We start from the raw sequence: 20,500 nt of genomic DNA, 5'->3' as shown, positions 1-20,500 counted from the left end.
CTAAGGCCAGATGTGGCTCTAGGGAGTACGTGTATGTAAGTGATGAGGACAGCCATGTGTTCTATAAAAACAGAATGAGGCCGGGTGCAGTGGCTCACGCCTGTAATCCCAGTACTTCGGGAGGCCGAGGCGGGTGGATCACGAGGTCAGGAGATCAAGACCATCCTGGCTAACACAGTGCAACCCCGTCTCTACTAAAAATACAAAAAATTAGCCGGGCGTGGTGGCGAGTGCCTGTAGTCCCAGCTACTCGGGAGGCTGAGGCAGGAGAATGGCGTGAACCCAGGAGGTGGAGCTTGCAGTGAGAGGAGATGGTGCCACTGCACTCCAGCCTGGGCGACAGAGAGAGACTCCGTCTCAAAAAAAACAAAAAACAAAAACCAAACAAACAAACAAAAAAACAGAATGAAAGGCACAGGAAGAGAAAAGAAGATGCATTTCTCACACAGCAGAAGAGCTCTGCAGGGAGAAAAGTACAGAAAAAGGCAGCAGCAAACGGTCCTGCAAGCACAAGAGTAATGAAAATAAATACAGCTTACAAGCCTAATGAAGAACATTTCAGAGCAGGTTGAGACCCTAACTGATACAAATGAGGATCATTAGCTTCCCTGGGCTCTCCTGTTCAGTGTAGGACAAGAACCGGGCAAATAGAAGGAGATGACCAGGGCTATAATAGTAAAATTATAACCCCACGCCAGACCTGGGTCTTTTAATAAGAAGAGCCATGTTCATCTCCAGTCTCAAAGCCACTTGAGGGCCTGAAGATCATCATTATAGATGATGCTTAGCTGTTCTCATCCAAGGATAACAAATGTTTTCAGAACCACCCACTTCTCTTCCCCCCAAATACGCATAATACTTCCACAAGGCCTGGAAGCTAAAGAAGATTCCAGATATGATTCTCTCTCAGGCTGAGATCAACCACACTGTTTATGATTGTGAAGTGCCTACTACATGCTAGGCCTTGCACTAAGTACTTTGCATGCATTATTTCATTTCATCTCATCCACAGGCCTGGGAGGTAGGTATTATCAATACTCCCATTTTAATGATAAGGATACCTGAGGTTCAGAGAGATTGGGTAACTTGCCCAAGGTCAAAAAGTAAGTGACAAGTCAGATTAAAACAGAAAGCCAGCTTTGATAGGTTGTTTTTAGGATCAACTGTTGTGGAGAGGTGACAAAAATCAAAATGAGCAGGCATGTCACAGCAAACACGAAAGGAAGAATTATTCTACGAAGAGAAAGGACCTGTTCCAGGGCCCAGAGACAGAAAAGAACTTAGGAGGTGTGAGGACCTTCTAAGTGTCTATTGCTGACTAATTATCAGCCCCCACGATGTGACTTAAGATATCAGGGGCCTTGATTCTCCTTCACGTGGCCTCTCCACATGGCTGCTTGTGCTTCCTCCAGCATGGAGGCTGTGTTCCCATGGGGATGTGATGGAAGCTACTAGTCTTTTTAATGGCAAAGCACGGAACTGGCACAGTGGTGCCTCCACCATATTCTTTTGGTGGACTCAGTCACAAGCCCTGCCCTAATTCAGTGGGAGGAATGACAAAGTGTTTAAAAAAAACAAAACAAAACAAAAAACAAAAAAAACACTATGGTGGAATCACAGTTGACTAAGGATGAAGGAGCAAGAAATGGAAGGGTTGTGGGACAAGGTGATGGGAGAGAGATTTTGCAAGGCTTTGTTGGCCATGTGAAGGACTTTGGATTTCATGCTAAGTGCAGAAGAAACCTTTACTCCTTTTTCACCCTTGCTGTTACCTCAACTGTGGTAGAAGACTAATACAACTAAGGACTGGAGGGATTTCATCTTAAGTCCACAGAGCAAATCTGCATGCACATAAGATGCATCTAATTCAGGCATTTAAAGATTGTAAGGTATTAGTAAACTATCATCTTCAAATATAAGCTCCCCCAAAATACCATCTGTTGCTGAGGGATACACATAACATGCCAGATTTCCAAGCTTCAGGAACAATGCCAATATACCTCCCCAGGTGTCGTGCCAGGTACTGCCACACCATGTTCACATGCGGAATGATGGCTGCTTGGTTTCTTGCCTACCCATCGCCCTCACATACTTTATACTCCTGAACTCAAAAAAGCCGACAGCCCTTCAGTTTGTTAATTAGCAGCTAGTCTGTCTGTATATAAACACTGCTTTGAGGTCGGGGAATTTTGCTGTGCCCATGCAACTGAATCACTGGGTCCAACATGACTCCCCAGTGTTTTGGTGTCCTCATGGTTAGAGAACTGGGTTTCTTGGTGCCAGTTAGAGTCATTCGGTGAGGAAGAAGTGAAGAGGAATAGCTTCCCTCTATTGCTAAAGCCAGAACTTCTCTGTACAACAAAGAATGTAACTGTTATAATACACTGGAGAGTGGGATGATGCTACTCAACACATTAAATACCTTCTGTGGTGAGGTATCAAGACTCCAAATTCTTGAGTTGCTAAGAATAGAGAGAGGAATTATCCATAAATAAGTTTTTTTTCAATACAATGCAGTAAGTATAGTGATACAGGCATTCAAGGGGTACAATGAGATCCCAGAATTGTGGGCTCTAGCTGAGTTTTTGGGAGTGGTGAAGCAGGATAGGTTTCATAGAGGAGGTAATTTGGGACCAGAATTTAGGAGGAGTGGCAGTTAATAAAAGTATTTCAGGCAGACAGGAAATTGAAGAAAAAAAAAGGCTCATTTGTGTGAGGCAGCTAGGTAAGTGTCCGTTTTGAGGAGGAGGGTTGCATAAGAGGGCAACATTATTGGAATATAACTTTTTAAAAAATGAATCCTACCTCAGGTTTATTTGTACAAATAACACAGGAGGATGCCAGCCCCATGCTTGTACAAATAGCACAGGAGGACACCAGCCCCATGCAGATGGCAGCCCAGGGGGGTCACCCCAGTCCTTCTGTCCTCACATTGGCAGACAGAGATCTCTACTCTGAAGCCTTTGTAGGGGGCCTGGGCACCTTTGGGAGCCTGAGTTGGAACTGAAGCTGGAGCTGCAGCCTGGGCCTTGGTTTGGTCGTTGGCCTTGGCCTTTGGCCAGCAGAGCCTGAGCCCCTTGGCAATGCAGGCACGAGCACACTTCCCAAACTTGGGGTGGGCAATGTAGGCAAGTCAATCGAGCTTGCAGCTGACGCCCTTTGGGATCTTGGGCCTAACCTCTTTGGGCTTTATGAGGGCCTCGATAGCCTTGGCATATGCACTCATGGCCTTGGCACTGTTGGCCTGCATCTTCTTTAGGCCCTTCTTCTTGTGCTTCTTGGCAAAGCTCATGTACCTCAGGAACTTGGGGTCAACCCCCTTAAGAGATTTGTATCTTTGTGATCGGGGTTTCTTGATGCCATTTCTGTGCCATTTTCGGGACTGGTTGTGTGTGGTGTGGTTCTTGGACTTGGCCATGTCTGCACCTTAAGCCACAGCTCCTGAAGCACCTAGAACCGGAAGTTGACTATAACTTTAACACAAGTTGTGACAAGGGACAGAAAGGAAAAGATAAACAGTGGGCAGATGACAGAGGGCTGTGTATGCTATGTTAAGGAATTTCGTATTTATGCTGTAACTATCAATGATTTTAAAGGAGAATGAATTGATCAGATTTTTGTTTTAGATAAATTATTCTGGTAGAAATATAAAGACAGATAATACTGAGCCAAGACTGAAAGGAGGAGAGACCAGTAGGAGGTATTGACTCAACAGTGCAGGTTTGTTATATAGGTAAACTCATGCCATGGGAATTTGTTGTACAGATTATTTCATCACCCAGGTACTAAGCTTAGTGCCCAATAATTATCTTTTCTGCTTCTCTCCCTCCTCCCACCCTCCACCCTCAGGTAAGCCCCAGTGTCTGTTGTTCCCCTTTTTGTATCCATGTGTTCTCCTCATTTAGCTCCTACTTATAAGTGAGACCATGCAGTATTTGGTTTTCTCTTCCTGCATTAGTTTGCTAAGGATAATGGCCTCCAGCTCTAACCATGTCCCTGCAAAGGACATGAACTCATTCTTTTCTATGGCTGCATAGTATTCCATGGTGTATGCGTACCACATTTTCTTTATCCAGTCTACTGTTGATGGGCATTTAGGTTGATTCCATGTCTTTGCTATTGTGAATAGTGCTGCAGTGAACACACATGTGCATGTGTATTTATGATAGAATAATTTCCATTCCTTTGGGTATATGCCCAGTAATGGGATTGCTAGGTAAACTGGTAGTTCTGTTTTTAGCTCTTTGAGAAATTACAATACTGCTTTCCACAATGGTAGAACTAATGTCCACTCCCATCAACAGTGTATTACCATCTACTTTTCTCAGCAACCTTGCCAGCATCTGTTATTTTTTGACTTTTTAATAATAGTCATTCTTACTGGAATGAGAGACCTATCTTATTAATAAGATAAGGAAATCTAATAGAAAAAGGGGACAATTTGTGACGCAAGATATAGAATGATATGAGGGGTTGGAATCAAGGGGTGGTCCTTAAAACTTGGAAGAGGAACCTTATCCTCTGAGACTGGTGAAGGAAGAGTTCAGACCTCTCTATGATAGGATGTGAGGAGCAGGAAGGAAGTGCATATCTGGCGGTATCCCATTCCTCCTATTTTCTGAGCCTGGGGTGAAAGTATAAATAGATACTCACATGTCTATATCCAAATATTTAAAATTTATCAATCAAGCAAAAAGTAGTTAAATAAAATATATTAGATATATATGTTCAATAGAAAATGCCTATCTTGACAGATATGCCTTCTTTAAAATTTGGGAAGCCAACTTAATTTAGAGTTTTGGACTCCTCGGAGTTCTGTGCTAGAATATAGAGACCTGAGAGAGCCACCCCAGCCCATGATCCAATTCTCTTGTCATCCTACTTCTGGCCCCACAGTATACCACAAGAGACCTACAAGGACACATGTGGACACCCAAGCCTGCAAGCCCAGACTCAGGCCACATCCCTCTGGAAATAGCCACTCCTTGACCACTCCTTGAGCCTAGAGATGCATCCACAGTGGGTTCAGCCACCCTTGGGGGAAAGATTCTGGAAGAAGTCCGTGAAGGACCTATAAGCAGGCACATGGCAATCTGCGCAAGGAATTCTGAGGTTCCGGGTACTCATAGCATAATATAGAAAAAGAAATTTGGTTCTGGGTGGACATGTCCCCTCTAGCTTCACACACCCCTTGCCCTGTATGGAGGAGCTCAGGTATGAGGCCAGAATGATGCTCTCTGAAGATCAGGGCACAGGGCAGAAGCTCCTCTTGCCCAGGCCTAGGGGTGGTACAGTCCAGTAGCCTCCATGTTCTTGATGAAATGCCCCCCCAAAAAAATGCTAAAGTTATTAGCCAACACTGAAGTTGCTTGGGGATCCATCCAGAGGAACCAATGCTACCTGTCAGGTTTTGTTCTTTTAACTCCTGGGAAACAGTATCCAAGTAGTTTGCCAGGAGAATTTGTTTTTTGTCTTGAAGTAGAAGCACTCACCAGTCAAGCAAGCATGGATTAGAATCCCTGAGGTACTATAGCTTACAGGCATTTGCTTGGTACATTTTTTTTCCTACTCACTGCCAATTTGAGTGGACTCATAAAGTTTGCTTTGTGCCAGAAGCATGAACTGGAAAGGGAAAAAAAAGACATCACCACAAAACTCACTTCAAAGCCAGAGAGCTCTTGAAACTGATTTCATCTCAGGAGTCCCTAGCAGTGCTGAAAGCAGGTCACCTTCAGAAAGAGATCTGTCCACCATGAAGGCTGCAGAGCTTTCATGAAGAGCAGGTCTCCTCCCCTGACATAAAGGTAAATCTAGGTGTAAATGGCATCACTGGCCAACAGAAACAGGGGCCCACAGAAAGAGGAATGTCCAGAGAGCAATTTTTAAAATCTTAATATTAATTTTCTTTCCAAGGAAATGAAATATTTCAAAAAGGATAAGGATGACATGAATTAAATAACAGAGCAATGACAAGAAACAAGTTATATAATTTTAAAAAATATTTTTATGCATGTGTAAAATGTTCATAATGTTACTTTAGGGGTACTTTAACTTCTCTTCCTGCGTATTATACCTGAACAATGATGGAATGATTTTTTTAAAAAAAATATTAGGATTCTAAAGACCTTTTCTACCATTAATTTTCTATAATGGCTGCTGAAATCTTATTATCTGCATTTTATTGCTATGAAAACTAAAATATAGAGCAGTTAAGTGACTATCCAGTGAACAAGTGGCAGAATTGGAAATAGCACCCAATATTTTATCCTACCTATTAAATCATATATCTTGCTAACCTAGAGGTGCCTCTTTTCACACTAATCTACTTTTGATTCACAGCTATCGAAGTCCTGAATGCTGACCTATTAGAAATCTGTAATTAGTCAGCACCTAACTATATATTAGATTCTGTTAAGTAATGTCATTACAAGAATAAGGGGGATGAAACTGGAAACTTTTCAAAGAAATAAAACTATTCCTAAATCTTTGAAAACAGGTTAATTTATGACATGTCATCCCATGCACCATGTATCAATAAAAAAAAAAGTTCTAGTTTAGAAAAAGAAATGGTAAGGAAAATGTTCACGAAGTATTTAGATAAATTCATGCATAATGCATTCCTAATATATGGCCTAATATTAATTATCTCTTTTGTTTAAATCCTCCTGCAGTAATTTGCCCTCTCTCTCAGCAATTATCATTGTCTAACTTGTACTTAGATCTATGTATGCAGATTTTACTTTCCCCACTAAATTCTAAAGGTGGTGATTGGGTCCCATACATTTTTTGTGTCCTCTGCAGTGGATAACAATGCCTCGGTCATGGTAGTAATAAGTTGTTGCTGAATGAAAACAATGCATATATTGGATTATATCACTAGGCTTTTTAGACTGATGTCCAAGACAACCAGATCTAGTCATTAGGTCTGCACCTAGGACCCCTGTCAAGGACAGAGCTCTGGGTGAGATAAATTGCAGGTCTAAACCAACAGCAATTCTTATGCTCTAAATTCACAAACCAAATGAAGGATTGTGCACTCTAGAAAGGCTGCTATTCAGATTTAAAAAATAAAATAAAACAAAGTAGATACAAATCCCTCTTTTAGTGTTCACTCTGACTGCAGGGAAGGATATACAGGTATTTCTTATCAGGCCAGAAAGACTGCCTAGCTAAGAAACAAACATCTTAAGTTAAAGATTTTTATTTCCACTATATGGGCAACTCTTGCATAGTGAACTTGCACTCAGAGAAAATCTGTTTATTGTGCAGTAAAAAGGAAAGTCCCAAATAATTAGGAAGCATCATGTGTGCTCGAAGAAATGAAGTCAATAACAGTATTCTAATGTGTGTTGTATCTAAACTAAACTACAAAAGTAGCTTTTTACCATTGCATGCAAATGATGGCTGGAAAATAGCCTACTTTACATAATTGCACAGCTGTGGGCAGTCTGGCTTCCAAAATTCAGGATGCATCGTGATAACATGTGTAGGACCCAGAAAAGGGTTAATTTTGAAAACAGTCACTTTCATATACTCAGATGGAGACAGAGCACCATTATTGATGTTTAATCGATCAATAGGCATTTCTTCCTATGATATGAAGTTTACATTACCCTCCATCTGGAGTGAGTGAAGGAATAAGAAGGAAATCTGTCAAACGCAAAATTACTTCTTATTAGCTTTGCCCATGTCATTTCAGTTCAGTTTACGACATGTTAATCTTTTCTATGACTTAAATAAAGCAATAGAAAGTGATTGTACTTTAACCCTCTTGTGGATTTCTCAAACACTTTAATCTAAACGCAACAATTTAGACCATGCTCCAGGATGAGCTATCATATCTCTGTCTCATAACATGATCAAGTAATTGGCCAGTTACTTCGTAGGTTCCATTTCTTCACCGGTTCTATAAAATCCTATGGTTCCAGATTTCTCAAACCCCTTCTTTCTGCAGCAACTCTGCTCCCCGTTTCAGTTTCTAAGTCTAGAAAGCAATGTGGTAGAATGCAACGAGTATGAATTTAGCTACAAATAGACCACATTTAAAATTTCAGTTCCATGGAACTGCCTATACGAGACCCTAAACAATATGTTAACCTCTCTAAGACTCCATTTCTGTATCTGTAAAATGGTCACACTAGAGCCTGGCTCATAAATGAAATAACATATATGAAGTGCCTGGTACATAAAGGTCACTTAATTCATACACATAGCCTTTCCTCACCCTCAAATGGGATCACTTGTTTTTTTCTGCATTTAGAATCATGTTTTGTGAATGGTGGTGTTTGTTTCATTTCCTAGACTCTGGCTTATTAATTCACATAGTCAAAGCATAGTATAGAAGGTGCAGATTTGTATCTTCTATTTCAGAAAAGACAAATTAGTAAAACTTTTTTGAAATGGTGAACCAGGCTGGGCATGGTGGCTCACACTTGTTGTAATCCCAGAACTTTGGGAGGCTGAAGTAGGAGGATTGCTTGAGGCCAGGAGTTTGATATGAGCCAGAGCAACATAGAGAGACCTCTGTTACTACAAATTTTTTTTAATTAGCTATGGTGGCATTTGCCTGTATCCTAGCTATTCAGGAGGCTGTGGTGGGAGGATCACCTGAGCTCAGGGGACTGAGGCTGCAGTAAGCCATGTTTATGCCACTGCACTCCAGCCTGGGCAACAGAGTGAAACCCTGTTTCAAAAAAAAAAGAAAAAAAAGAAAAAAAAAAAGCCAACCAAGCAAGTGTGTTTAGTTGATGACCTAATGACCAGGGAGTAAGATTGTTTAGTGCTTTGGTAAGTTATTTTTATTTTGTTATGTATTGTAAGTTCGATTATTACCATTACTGGGATGGAAGTGACGGGGTTGTCAGGACAAGGGTATAGCCTCCTGAATGGATAAATAAGGCAGAAGAAGGCACGTGACTTAAATGTGTGTGCTACAGACCATGTGTACTATTCTCCATCATATATCTCCTAAATTTTCTTAGTAAAGAAAGACGTGAACAGGAAGTCCCCTCCTTAACAAGGTCTCACTGTGCCCCTGCGATTTCCCCATTCATGCCTACAATGTTAAAGTCTTCCAAAGGAAGAGTCTTCGGACCTTCTGTACATGTAATGACAATCATCTGCTGTGTACAGAAAACCTCCAGGTAGGAGAGAGAGAGCTGCTGCCATTGTGTTTAAATTCCTAAGATCAACACTAGGCAGTTTAAGGTAATAAATAGCAATAGTTCTCATTGTAGCAATTTCTTTTTTATTCATATTTTTAATTGACAAATCATAATTGTATCCATTTGTAAGGTACGATGTGATATTTTGATATATGTATACAATGTGTAAAGATTAAATCAAGCGAATTAACATATCCATCGCTTCACTTATTCTTTCTGGTGCAATATTTGAAATTTACTCATTGCTGTTTTGAAATACACAATTTCTATCTAGTTCAGGGCCACATGGGCAACCATTAGAATGCAGTATAAAATCAGTAGGTACTAATGAATAATGAATGAAGGCTCACTCCCAAACCAGGTGATCTAATGGAAAGTTTAACATAATTTCACAATCCAAACCATTGTTCACCCACTTGTTCTGCTTCTTGCTCTCTGTATATCCTACCTTTGTGTGTGCAGGCTGCTCAGCCACTAAGAAACCTATTATCTGGAACAAGTTCAACCTGCTGCTTTCATCTGACCTAGACTTTGCAATGCAATAAGAAATCCTTCTGTATTAAGAATGTAGAATATGGATTATAAGTGTTAGGTAATTCTTTGGTCATTAGGGTCACACAAGGTTGTCCACTGAGCATGCTCATGACATAACATCAAACCTGTCAAAGTGGAGCAGCATGGATTTCATTTGTGATGGGACCTCCTGAAACGTGCAAAGACCAGACAGAATGTAGCCAATCAATGATCATTCACCAGCACAGAGAGTACAGAAAATATCACATTTCCTTATTTTTGTTTTCTTTTTTTTCTTTTCTTTCTTTTTTTTTTTTTTTTTTGAGACAGAGTCTCACTCTGTCACCCAGGCTGGAGTGTAGTGGCATGATCTCGGCTCACTGCAACCTCCGCCTCCTGGGTTCAAGCAATTCTCCTGCCTCAGCCTCTCAAATAGCTGGGATCACAGGTGCACACCACGCCTCGCTAATTTTTGTGTCTTTAGTAGAGACGGGGTTTTGCCATGTTGGCCAGGCTGGTCTCGAATTCCTGACCTCAAGTGATCCACCCACCTCGGCCTCCCAAAATGCTGAGATTATAGGCATGAGCCACCGTACCCAGCCTGCTTATTTTTCTCTAAATCAACTTAAGTCCAATTCTAAGCCCCACTCCCTTGAGAAGTTGAAAAGTCAAACTCAGTCATTACTGGAGCTCTCCAACCATAGGTCACATAAAAGTCCCTGGGTCTGAAGCAGGACGAGACATTGGGGAGGCCCCACTGGTTATGAGACATAGGGAGACACAGAAAACCACCAGGGTCTCCATGGTCCTGGCCCTTTGGGATAGGGCCACTCATCTGCTTCTGTTCCATTTGTGGGGTTCAGAAAATCCTCAGCAAAACTGGAAGTGCCCTGCCTCTGAGGTGCATCAAACATGTGTCCCATTTGAGTCATGCTGCTCCCTTGGGTGGCTGCCACTAGAGGGGACATGCCCCCCACTACTGATGGAACTCATCAACCTCCAACCTTCTCCTAGTCCAGGTGAATGATCTCTCCCCTCCCTGCTCAATGCTCTCAAAAGCATTCTGGGCTCTCCTCTCCTTCTCTGGTGAAATCTAATCTCGTCTGAGCTTAGGCTTTTTCAAAAATCAGGAAGACCTTCTGGTTTTGAGGCAAGAGAAGGCAAAGCCTGGATTTCGGTTAAAAATGGGAAGGATAGAAGTGACTCCAAGAAGGAAGCAATACTGAAATCTTAGGAAATTATGCCATCCCATTGGTGTCATAAAAAAGCAGACGAATTGCCCTTGACTTCCTGGCCTGGGAACTGGGTAGGACCAACTCTCCCAGACAGAGAAGTCCTGGGAGCCACAATCAGGATGCACCACCCCCAGGCACACTGGCTAAGTGTGAGAACCAAGAAGTTATCATGGGTGTTTCAGGGCAGCACCCCCATGTGCCTTCCCACCCATCCCTCAAGGGATTCTGGGCAGAGGTTCCCATGGGCTTGGAGTAGCAGTAAGTTAAATGGAATAGGGGAGATGAACTGAAAGAATCACAAGACCAAGAGCATGGCAGGAATCTGCAAACACAAGACCACTCTACCTTTGAGCCTAAAATCCAGCTGGATATTTGTGGAGAGGTCACCTTATTCATGACCAAAGGGCTGACCAGATCCACGCCAGCAGGGAGTGCTGAAGAGGAAGAGAGAAGCTTCTCTGCAGGACACCATCGGCACCTAGAGCTGGCTTGAAAGGGCCCTGAGGACCAAGCAGATAAGAGAGGTCATGTTTAGGCAGGGGCTATTGAGAGCCATGACACGGACATACAGCTTTGCAATGGACACACAGCAGACAAACAGCAAGGGAATCACAGGGCACCAGAGCAAGAGGACTGGCAAGGCAAATGTGCCCAATGCTTGGAGACTCTGCCAGGGAACTGAGGCCTCCATATACAGGGATCCCACTGCTAGAGGTTCTGGAAAAAGTCCCCTCTAGACATGGACTTCAACTGTGCCCTGTCTGGCTGGTATTGCTGAAAAAAGTTCAGTTACACTTTCAAGCACAAGCAAAAATCTCTTCACATTATAAGAAAAAAGATCATCCTTTTAAGCAATGAGGTCTCATGTTCTGGTCCCCAGGTAATTTGACTGAGATTGAACTTAGCAAATGTTTACGGAAACAGAAAACAATGATTAACAAATTCATTAATTCAATTAGGGCACAGGGTAGCTCCTCCAAAAATGTTTGTTGTTGCCGCTGCTGCTGATAATTAAAATCTTGTTTATAGATAGGTTGTGATGTATAATCATTTCATAACTAAGTCCTTATGCCTTGATGAGAACTATCATTATGTGTAAATATTGACTAAGGCTGAGCTTCACACATGCCATTGAAATTCCAGTTTATAATCTCCCGCTAACCAACAGTAATGAACTAAACTGAGACCTCAGATCCAACAAACAACCTGCTGGCATTGACGGTTGGAAGTGCAGACGTGATCCTAAATCAACATATCTTATAATCGTTTTTCGTATTTTGCAGACCATCTGGGCTTAACTGATAGAAAGAAATTCTTCACGAGAATTCTGAGATTTCTTCATCATTCAGTGACTTCTAGGATTTCTAATGATGAAGATCTTCTCTATGATTCAGGCCCCCACAGAGCACCAGGAGGTTGGGGGACCAAGAGCTTCTGGATTCAAAGGGCCTCTGATACTCTCAGTGCGACCCACTGCCATTTTGCTAGAAGAGTGGTGCTTTTTCATTAGGAAGCCATCTTGTCCTGAGAATGACCAAAAAAAATTAATTTTCTAAATGTCAGCCCAAACCGGCAGGAATAAAAGTGCTGAGCTGAGTTTGGCGCCAGTGGCAAGAATATACTTTTTTTAAAATTATCAGCAGTAAGTTAAAGATTGAATGGCAGGCCAGGCGCAGTGGCTCAGGCCTGTAATCCCAGCACTTTGGGAGGCCGAGGTGGGTGGATCACCTGAGGCCAGGAGTTCAAGACCAGTCTGGTTAATATGGTGAAACCCCATCTCTACTAAAAATACAAAAAAAAAGTTAGCCAGGCATGGTGGTGGGTACCTGTAATCCCAGCTACTCAGGAGGCTGAGGCAGGAGAATTGCTTGAACCCGGGAGGTGGAAGTTGCTGTGAGCCAAGATCGTGCCATTGCATTCCAGCCTGGGCAACAAGAATAAAACTCCGCCTCAGGAAAAAAAAAAAAGAAAAAAAAAAAGATTGAATGGCAGTAGAAACTGAACCTTCCTAGACACTCCCTCTGCCCATCCCAACCCTCCAAATACACACCTCCATACACACACACCCACACACACCACACATCCATGCCACAACACAGCCCACCACACCCACAAATGTCACACGTACTTTACTTAATAATTTACCAGATGGAAATTTAAATTATGGGATACTGTCTGTAAGTAAATTAGAGTCAGTCAGTAACTTAAACATATTCACTAAAACCTAAATCCAAACTCGCATTTTGCCACAAGTTACCCTATACTACCATTCACTCCAAAACAATCAGCTGAGGTGTTTGCACCAACAGGACTACCAGAAAAGGGAAGCAACGTTTCCTCTACACAGATCTTGGGGGCAGGGAGGGACCCTCTTTTACAGGCATGAGTGAAATTAATGTGAAAGAGGCAAGAAATCTTACTGTGCATTTCTGTACATAGTACATTATCTCCTCTCATCTGGAAGCATCTATTGAAGGGCAGGCTACTGTAGAAGACATTAGGATTATCAAGACAAATTCGAAGAGAAATAGTGTGTTTGAATTTAGCTTTCAGCATTCAAAGCTGGGAAAGACAATAGTTTGATACATTTTGTAGATGGAGAGAGAGAGAGAAAGAAAATCTTCTAAATTCTTTTCCTCTATCAGGAAACAAGCCTGAGGGCTCAGGTCTCAGACTTTCTTCTATAATGTAGATAAGATTCCCATTCTGCTTATGACAGGCCATTACGCTTGTTGCCCTAAAGTGGAAAGAGGATATGCCAAAGAGGAAGACGTACAGATAGAAAATTCTGAACCTTTAAGAAAAGTCTAGAGGCTGCCCCCAGAAGGAGATTGTGGGAAGAGGAGATGAGAAAGGCCAGGAAAGCAAGGTCCAATATCAAGGTTCTCCCAATCCACTGTGGGGTGGAGCAGCTTTTAAAATATCCAGTAAGGTCCGGGCGCAGTGACTTATGTCTGTAATCCCAGCACTTTTGGAGGCTGAGGTGAGCGGATCACCTGAGGTCAGGAGTTCGAGACCAACCTGGCCAACATGGTGAAACCCCCATCTCTACTAAAAATACAAAAATTAGCCAAGTGTGGTGCTACACGCCTGTAATCCCAGCTACTCAGGAGGCTGAAGCAGAAGAATCGCTTGAACCCAGGAGGCGGAGGTTGCAATGAGCCAAGATCATGCCACTACACCCCAGCCTGGGCGACAGAGCAAGACTCTGCCTAAAAAAAAAAAAAAAAAAATCCAACAAGGTATACGAGAACCCGCTAGTGGCACCTTCCTGGGGTATGGCAGGGGGTAGTGGCAAGCCTTCCCCGTGGCCCAGGGCACAGGCACAGCCTCATCAGAGGAGTGGCCTGGTGAGTCTTCTGACATTCCTGTCCCAGTAGCGTGCATGGGGACTCAGGTAACCACATGCCTCACTGTGAGGATGCATAAAGGACCCACACAGGCTGGGTTAGAATGAGGATGCTCTCGGGTGGGGGCTTTAAGAAAAGGGACAAATGGCCCAAAGCCAGATGGAACCAGCATTTCTCCATGATCACCAGACCAGGAAGCAGGAAAGGCCAACCACTCTGTCTGAGAAGACAGTGAGGACGTAAATGGCCTCACTGCTAGGAGATTGCGTGCCACCTGGGGTGGGTGGTGAGAGCCAGGGGTGAGAAATCTGAAAGATCCAAAGAGGCAGAGGCACAACTACACATCAGGCTAGGTTTCTAGAATTTTACTAAAGGTGGTGTCCCCTGCCCTAACTGCCCCCACCCCCCACACCTACCCAGCAGACAGGGACTTGTGTGCAAGATGAGAACAATAAAGAAACCAGGTTTTCTTTGAGCAGAAAAGTGTAACATGAGCAAATTTGTCACTTGGGTTCGGCAGCTTCAGGAAGTCTCAATTAGCTACACGTGTAGACACGAAAGATTGTGAGCCTTGGAGAGGATGCTACTCGCTTCAAAAAGACAAAATTTTGGCTGGGTGCAGTGGCTCATATCTGTAATCCCAGCACATTGGGAGGCCAAGGCAGGAGGATTACTTGAGGCAAGAGTTCAAGACCAGCATAGGTAAAATAGGGAGACCCCCCATCTCTTTAGAAATAAAAAATAAAATTGGCTGGGCACAGTGGCCTATGCCTGTAGTCCCAGCTACTCGGAAGGCTGAGGTGGAAGGATCACTTGGGCCCAGGGAGGTCAAAGCTGCCGTGAGCTGTGTTCATACCGCTGCACTCCAGCCTGAGCAACAGAGCAAGACCCTGTCTCAAAAACACACACAAACAAACAAAATGTTATTTTATTCTTTTTTGTAATTTGGAGCAATTTTGATAACTAAATAATATTTAATTAACTCAAATTTTCTTTTCTAACAGTTGACTCCAACTTTCTTTTTGAACCAGGAAAGAAATATGTTACACATGGATATGCTAGTCAGAAACAAAAGTCATGGGTAAAGTAATGAATTTTCAAAGTTACTTTAAAACAGGCCCATTTTTGTATATGTGTGTGTGTGTTTTCAACCACCATGCCTTCCCAAAATTAAAATATACTCGGAAATGGGTAACTATAGGGATGGGGTGGAGTAGAGATGAACAAACCAACATTTCCAATTCCTGAGCGGGATTCCCCAACTTGCTATTAAGACACTGGGCTGCATGCAGGATTCAGAATGTTCGTTATCTGGACAACTTAATCCATTGTTTTATTTTCACTCCTTCAGCCCAAACAAGTGTCCTCACTCTCTTCTGTCTTGCTGCTGAATCTTAATGTTTGCATGAACAAAACATTAAGAAACGAGCGCAATCCAGTGTAGCAAAGCGCTATCACTGCAAATAGTCATCTTGAGGTTCGCTGGGATTTTCAGAAAGTAAGACATGTTCACGGTTATGAGTGGGCATCCGATTTACCTGCCAGAAATGTAAGTGACTCTCCACATGGGCCCTTTGCTCCAAAAACACGGCCTTTCTGAGAGATGAAGTGAAGTGGGGAGACTAAGAATCTAATATTTTCAGCTACATAAATTCATCTCAGCATAAACTCATTTCACCTTGAAAATCTGAACAATGTAAATTTACTCTCCAGAGAAAAAGAGAAAGAGAAGAAACAGCAAGATTTTTCCCTGGAATCTGTTGAGAATAAGGAGGGAGCATGGGTGTGGGGACGTGCATTTTGTGCTGTACCTTTGAAAAGAGAACAGAACACAATGTCCTAAGATAAATCGTCATTTTCTGAAGCCAGCATTTTCTCCCAAATTCTTAAGGAAATGTTGCCACCTTCTGGACAAAAGCTCAGTAAGCATTCACCACAACCCTGCTCTCCAGCTTATTTATAAACTCATTTACGTGAGTTAATAAATAATTTTGCTGTGACTTTTCTATTATTCTACCTGCACAGCACTGATAGCCTCAAAAAATCAAGTCACTATAAAAGCACTAATCATATGCCTAACAGAACAGAAAGCCCACTTTGCCAATTAAGCAGATTCTTCAAGAGAGAAATACTCACACTGACAGAGTTTACCAGATTAAAAAAAAACTCATTCATGGACTTGTTAACTCTTACAGGGTTTGAAGAATGGTGGGTAGATTCTCAACCAGGTTTTCTCTTTACAGTTTGTTTTTTAATTACCACTTCTCTCTTTTAATAATAGATGCAAATTCATCTAACCAAACAGTCTTGAATTTGACTTTTTTCAATGTATTTTAAAGTCATCAGTAATATTTTGAGCATTCAGAAACAAAGACACCTGTACTCCTATCCTGAGAATTTGTAAAACGCTCACATTTCTTTACCGTAATGGGCCCTTCCCATCAGTCAATTCTCATTACCAATGTTTTCAATAAAACAAGGCAGTTAAGGTGGACACGCTTTATGTGAACTGCTATGCATTGTGCAAAGAAGGCGCCTGCCCACTTAGTACTGAGCATCTTCCCCATGCTTACGCCTGAGGTTTGTGTCTCCAACGTGGAGGAGTCTGCAAGACGACGAAGTTCATTGCTCTGCTGGATGAGGACCGCATTACCTGATCTTCTCAGAGCTGTTGAAATGTGCAATAAACCCAATGTCCCTCTTCATTCAGGATCTTGTCGAGGGCTTAGAGGAAGGCTGCAGTACTTCTCAGAGAAGCTCTATTCGTTTTTCTGAGGATGTGGCTGATGAAATTGACAGCCCTGTCTACCTCATCCATGTTTTCGCAGGTGGGAAATTCGGTGGTGAAGCCCCAACTTGTGGCATGTCCCTAACACTGCTGATAGCCTTGTCTTCTGTTCTCCAGCCCTTCAGGTGGCTGACCAGGAGCCCTACTGCACGATCTAAGGTGTTAACTCAATTCTGTGCTAGACCGTTGCCTTGGTTTCCCCCACAGTCATTGCAGCAGCAGACTACATGGCATCTCTGCAAATGAAAGAAGTGCACGGAAAGGAGAAAAGCCAACTGTTTCGACCAAATCGCAGACAGTGCTTTTCCTCATCCACCAGACGTGAGAACCAATGGAGAAAAACAGAAAAAAACACATTCTTCTTAGAAATTTTGTTTGGGCTGGGCGCAGTGTCTCGCGCCTGCAATCCTGGCACTTTGGGAAGCCGAGGCAGGTGGATCACCTGAGGTCAGGAGTTTGGGACCAGCTGAGCCAACATGGTGAAATCCCGCCTTTACTAAAAATACAAAAATTAGCCAGGCATGGTGGTGCGCGCCTGTAATCCCAGTTACTTGGGAGGCTGAGGCAGCAGAATTGCTTGAACCTGGGAGGCGGAGGTTGCGGGGAGCCGAGATCGCACCACTGCCCTCCAGCCTGGGCGACAGAGCAAGACTCTGTCTCTAAAAAAAAAAAAAGAAAAAAAGGAAAAGAAAAAAAGAAATCTTTTTGTTTTGAATGGGGAAGCCCCTGGTGCAGAAATGTCTTTGGTACTGGTGATAATCTGGGCCTGTGAGTGCTAAATTGATTCTCTGTCCTGCAGGGGCTGAATATCAAGGAACAAATGCATTAATCATGGGAGAGCCTGTGTGCCAGAGCACATAAAGACCACTGCGCCCAGCAGCGGAGATTGCATGAACCTTTCCACAGACCACACGCTCCGAAGTAGCTCTCTGAAGTCTCATTACTGAGTGCGTAGGGGAGGGATGGGGGGGTTACATCTGACTTTCACTGAAATGTGCATTTAGAAATAAGTGTATTTACATTTAGTTTTATGTTTAAAAAGGGGGGTAGGGATGGGGAATCTTTGGGCCAGAGTCATTATAGATGAAACAAACACATGGACACAGATATACACACACGCGCACATGCACAAAAGCTTTCAGGGAGAAACAGAAAATAATGTTTTGCAATTACAGTCCACAGCTGCTGCAGTTCCAGTGTGCGTGTGCTACACAGGTGCGGCCATTATAACAATGAATAGCACACATTAAAGGTGCCATCTATAGGGGTAATAATACTAGGGTTGAAAAGGTATTTTCATTTGCAGCCTGATGTTAGGCAGAAAATAAAATAAGGCATTTCACAGCCAGCCTGATGGCTCGGCTACCACATGGGAGACCCAAGCCTGAGATGAATCTGAGACCCTTATGTGTGTGTCTAACAGTGGGAACCTGGCCGTGGTTCCTAGAGAGACCACCAAATTTCTTCCTGTTCTAAAAAGCCTGCTGACCATGAAGTGGGGGAAACTGAGGCTCCACACAGTTTATCCAGTTAGCAGTATCAGCCAGCATGACGTCTATCCCTGCCCGACACCTACTAGTATCCGGATCCTAGAAATAGTGCTGGGGAAAAAATACAGAGAGAGGTTCCCCATGGGTGGGGAAGTAGAATGGCTCCCACAGGGAAGGAACCCTGGAGGAGGAAGTGGTTTTGAGACAGCTCCCCTTAGGCCCTGTCTCTGCACCATGCCATCGCTAAGCTCTACCCCACAACACAGCAGAGTTCTTCCCAGGGACAGCCCCAGAAGGCTCGGCTCTAAGCCCAAAACAACCAACCTGCTTTGCTCACCTCTCTCTTTAAAAGCCCAGCAGCAGAATGGGCACCGTATCTCATTTCATTTACTTTCCACAGCTTCTCAAATCACTAAACTCTTCACTCTCGGTGGACAAATTCATCTTCAGGCAACCAAGACATTCATGCAGATTGGCAGTTGGAAAATGCTGGAAAAGAGACAGCTTTGGGTAGTGACAAGAGAGTAAGCTTTAGAATCAGAGGACAAAAGACCCCATCTCAGCACGGCCGGCTCTGTGATCTTGAGCAAATTATTTAAACTCTCTGAACCTCTGCAAAATGAGGTTAATAGTATCTGCTGCATAGGGTTATCGTGAGGCTCTAATGACACCAAGTATGTGAAAATACTTAACGCCAAGCTTGGAACTAGCAAGCACTAAATAAATGATAGAGATTATGAGAGTAACTTCCATTTCTTTATATTCATTTTCCTGAGTGGGTCTGTGAATAACTTCTAACCCATTCTCAGCAATAAAATGGAAATCTCTATCAAGAAGGAGAAAAAAATGTACTACACATATTTCTCACAACCATAGAGGCAGCTTCAGAAAAAACATTTCAGGAAGGCTGTTAGAAATGTGTAACGCTCTGCAGAATAATTGTTTTCATATTGTCTACTTTTAACAGTGGTAAAAGCAAACAATAAAACAAAAAAAAAATGCATGTTGTGGAGTGAATTTTAAAAAGCTGAGGATCCATCAGACCCAGGTGGGTGTTGGCGTGGCTCTCATGGACTGGGCATGCTTCCCCAGAGCCCAGGTGGAGGGCCGCCCACAGCTTGGAAGTCTGGAAGCCCGCTGCCCTGGCACGGAGTGGTGCAGGGGTGTGGGAGCACGCAGCCCTCGCCAGAATGAAAGCCGTCCTAGGGAAATGGAATAGGCCCCAGTTTACCAAGGAAGGTGGGAATACAGCTCTTTTTAGAGGCCTTAAAAGTGAGGAGAGGATTAAAATTAATTTAAAACTTCACAGGAAGCCTGCATAATGAAAACAAAACTTGATTGCAATGCTGGCTGGCACGCTGTGGATCTGGAAAAGCTCACACAGCAGAGCTCTGGATAGGTTGGAGCTCACTGGGGAGATAACAACAAAACTATAGTGATGATGATGATGATGATGTTAGTGGTGGTGGGGGTGGCAGTGATGGCGAAACAAAAGTCTTATCAGCCAATCTCTCATGGATCACAAAGCCCTGAGGCACTTTCATAACATGTTCATTCATTTACTTATTCTCCCAGCAAAAGTTGTTGACCATGTAGTATGGACTAGCATGATCCTAAGTCTATTAATAAATGACCAGACCCCATGCTCAAGAAGCAGCGACAGGCATATCAACACATGATTCTAAAATTCCACATAAAAGTATGTGGCAGAGGAAGAACTGGGTGCCATGAGAACACCTAGGAGGGGTAGCTAATTTAGACTGGGGGTTCAAGAGAGATTTCCAAGAGGAGCTGATGCCTAAACTGAAGGTAGATGAAGGAGGTATGTGCAGAAAATGCAGAAGCCTAAGGGTGAGAGTACAGGTCATTCTGCAAAACTCAAGTGCAGGTTGAAATGTGAAAGGGGAAAAGAAGAGCAGAGGCTGGAATGGCAAAAGCTGGTCCAGCCCTACATGCTGTG

The 20,500-nt window shown here is 43.1% G+C and overlaps 1 pseudogene; it reads right to left on the bottom strand.

Annotated features, from left to right (window-relative positions):
• Nucleotides 1–2,812: 2,812 nt before the first annotated feature.
• On the bottom strand, nt 2,813–5,597 carry LOC129473170 (large ribosomal subunit protein eL29-like; annotated as a pseudogene).
• Between the last annotated feature and the right edge of the window lie 14,903 nt (nt 5,598–20,500).

This window comes from Symphalangus syndactylus, chromosome 23 (assembly GCF_028878055.3).
Source record: "Symphalangus syndactylus isolate Jambi chromosome 23, NHGRI_mSymSyn1-v2.1_pri, whole genome shotgun sequence".
NCBI classification, from domain to species: Eukaryota; Metazoa; Chordata; class Mammalia; order Primates; family Hylobatidae; genus Symphalangus; species Symphalangus syndactylus.
Note: the sequence above shows the minus strand (reverse complement) of the source record. Positions and strands in the feature narration are given on the sequence as shown.